General features: G+C 37.2%; 1 protein-coding gene across 5 annotated transcripts in view; it reads right to left on the bottom strand.

Annotated features, from left to right (window-relative positions):
• Window positions 1–3,477, bottom strand: part of R3hdm1 (R3H domain containing 1) — a 131,645-nt gene that overhangs the window by 65,970 nt on the left and 62,198 nt on the right. The gene's annotated exons all lie outside the window — the stretch shown is intronic.

Below are 3,477 nucleotides of genomic sequence, written 5' to 3'. Positions count from 1 at the left end.
TTTAGCTCCTCAGAAACAATGCTCTAAAGAACATGGGATTCTGTTCATAGTAACAAACACACTTATGGCAAGTCAATGCTCTTACTTCTCATTCTGTAAGCTGCTACTATGTATATCTAAGATCTTGAGAAAATTCCTCACAAAATGAAGCATCTAAAATCAATCAGTCTCAAGTGAGTTTCTGCATGTGCCCCTTTAGATGACTAGGGTCCTACGCAGAGCACTTAGGCTCTAAAAGTCAACGGAGTCATTCTTCTTGGTTCTTTTGTTTTGTTTTGAGACAGGGTTTCTCTGTTTAACAGCCCTGATGTCCTGGAACTCACTCAGTAGACCAAGCAGGCAGATTTTAAATTTACAGAGATCCGCCTGCCTCTGCCTTCTTGGATTAAAGGCGTGTGCCACCACTGCCCGACTCCTCTTGGTTCATGTACATTGAAAATATGGCTCTACGGTTTTCCTCTACTCACTGCGCATTTCATGATAATGTGGGAAACAAAACAAAAAGCCTCAGAGAAACTTAAAGTTAGAAATAGCTTTACAGATTGTTTTCTAAAGATTTTAAGTTAACGAATAGTATGGCCCAAAAAGTTCTCTAAAATAAACACTACAGAGAAGAAACTCCTAAAATTTAACACAAGAGTTGATTCTTGAGTCACCTAAAAGTCTGTGCATAAATACTGTGCTTGACACTCCCCATGCACTGCAAAACAAGCCCATAAACAGAATACCTTTTAGTTTATTCATTTATTCAACAAAAAGTTACTGTATATATTTACAATATGTACAAAAAGAGAAAATTATGCTTCAACAATTTCAAACCCAAATCCAAAAACAAGAGTACATTTTAATGCAAACTCTAGTAACATTCAATTTTGCCCTCTGACCTGATTCTTTTTTGCTATTTGTCATCTTAATAAATGGTACCACCGGCTGGGCGGTGGTGGTGCATGCCTTTAATTCCAGCACTCGGGAGGCAGAGGCAGGCAGATCTCTGTGAGTTCGAGACCAGGCTGGTCTACAAGAGCTAGTTCCAGGACAGGCACCAAAGCTACAGAGAAACCCTGTCTCGAAAAACAAAAACAAAAACAAAAAATAAATAAATGGTACCACCTTCTATTTACTGTGGTATGACAGAACAAGAATTTTATGTTAATTACATCCTTTGTGTCTGTGTATGACAGGGAAGCATGAGAGTATGTATATTTGTTCATGTGGGCATGCACATACATATAAGCATGCAGAGTGAGTTTAAGCTGGGTTGTCTTTCTTGATGACTTTCTGTATTATTTCCGTTTTTTAAGACAGGGTCTTTCACTGAACCTGAAACTCAGACTTGTTAGACTGGCTGGCTACTGAGCCCCTAAGATTATCCTGTATCCATCTCTCAGCACTGAGACTATAGGCATGCCCAGCTTTTATTTTTAAAAGATTTTATTCCAGACATGGTGGTACACGCCTTTAACCCAGCACCCAGGAGGTAGAGGCAGGTGGATTTCTGTGCGTTCAAGACCAGCATGGTCTACAGAGCGAGATCAAAGATAGACAAGGTTACATGGTGCTGTTACTGCAGCGCCTAAGCTTAGCTTTTCATATGAATGCTGGGATCTAAATGTCGATGATCATATCTGTGTGGCAAATACTTTTCCTACTGAGCAATCAATCTCTCCAGTCCCATTTTTTTCCCTACAGATTTCTTTCATTCTTTTTAAAAGAAAAGATCTTAATGACTTGTCCAGGCTGGCCTTGAACTCAAGATGAGATCCAGAAAATTACTGAATTTGTGATTTTCCTGCCTCTCAGCCCTCTGAGTAGGTGCTACTGCAGAATCATTAGGCCCCAATTTTTTCTTGTGGTTATGTTTTTAAACATAGTCTTGTTATGTAATCCTGTCTTCTTTCAAATTTAAGTCTCTTACCTTGGCCTCCTGAATTCTCAGACTAAAGGTACACATCATCACATCCCACACAATCCTCAAGGTAATTCTATTGAGTTAACTATTGCTGCAAATTTTATCTACCTTCTTTGGTTCTACTGCAATGCTCCTGTGTCCCAGCAATCAGGATTTCAACATTTTTCTTGTGATGGTCTAACCTGTTCTATGTGGAACATGCATAATAGTCTTGTAAAAGTACTTATGTAATCACAGCATTCCTTTGGTTTAATCTGTGAGAGGTTTCCCATTGCTCTTAGAAGTCAAATTCTGTAATGTTCCTACAAGCTAGGCACAAGCTAAGCTTCATTTTTAGAACTCACAAAATTCTCATCATCTGGACTACCTCTGTTCTAGTTCTCTAAGGAACTTTTGGACTACCTTGTTCCTTAAGCTGTTTGCCCAGAACAGCCTTTTATATTCTCTTAAAATTCGTTCGTATTTTAAAAGCATATATCACAGTTATCATTATATAAATATATGGATTATATATAATATACAGGTTCTAAACAAGTTATGTTTTGCATGGGATAAATAAAACTATTTCATAAAGTCCTTACATAATCTTCTTCCATTAAATTTTGGAAAAGATAAAGAACTTTTTCTTCCATAGAATCAGCGCCATGAAACAGATTTATCCTCCTAATGGTTAGGTCTTATTTTTCTTTAAATTTCTTTGTACTTTTAGACTTATTTACTTTATTTGATGCAAGTGTTTTGCCTGTATGTATCTGTGCACGTGTGCCTGGAACCTGTGGAGGACAGGCGTCATCAAATCCTGTGGAACTGGAGTTAGGGAAGGCTTGTTTTTAAGCACTGAGGCATCACTCCAGACCCTAGATCTTTTCCATAATAACTTTTGGGGTCAAATTGAGACGATATAATTTTCACCAATTTTTCCAGTTTTATAAACTCTTATTGAATAAGAAACTATGAAGCAGCACTTTATTTAATAGAATTCACAGAGAGCAGTGCACTTAAATTGGTTTTCTGTATAGGATATAAATCGCTGATGAAAGATATTTCAAATGTTCTTTGTGTTGAATATGATTCTATCAGCCACGATAGAAAGTCAGGTGTTTCTTACCTAAAACTGTAACCTACTGATTGCAGGCGATTTTTCTATCATTATCATACCTAATCATTTTAAATAATTTCCCCCACTGTTAGTAGAATGTACTAGAAACATAAGGAGCAGTAAGTTTCCTAAGATCTTAAGTCTACACACTTGACTTTTTAATCACTGTGGTAGTCTAAGATCCTAAGTTTTCACACCTATAAGCAAGGTTATATTTTAATAATAGACATAAGCTAAAAAAATGAACTAATATATGCTATCATTAAACACATAAAAACAAGGATTTCAATCAAAACGACATGAAACTACTTAAATAAAGGAGCAATAACATGTGGGTTTTCAGCAGTCCCGGCGGTCTGTCAACAGAACCTTCATCCAGCTACAGATGGAAGCAGATTTAGAGATCCACAGTTAAGCACTGGTCCCGGACCCAAGAGATGCCCCATCATATGACAAGAGCATTTGTTCA

This window comes from Microtus ochrogaster, chromosome 6 (genome assembly GCF_000317375.1).
Source record: "Microtus ochrogaster isolate Prairie Vole_2 chromosome 6, MicOch1.0, whole genome shotgun sequence".
Lineage (NCBI taxonomy): Eukaryota > Metazoa > Chordata > Mammalia > Rodentia > Cricetidae > Microtus > Microtus ochrogaster.
Note: the sequence above shows the minus strand (reverse complement) of the source record. Positions and strands in the feature narration are given on the sequence as shown.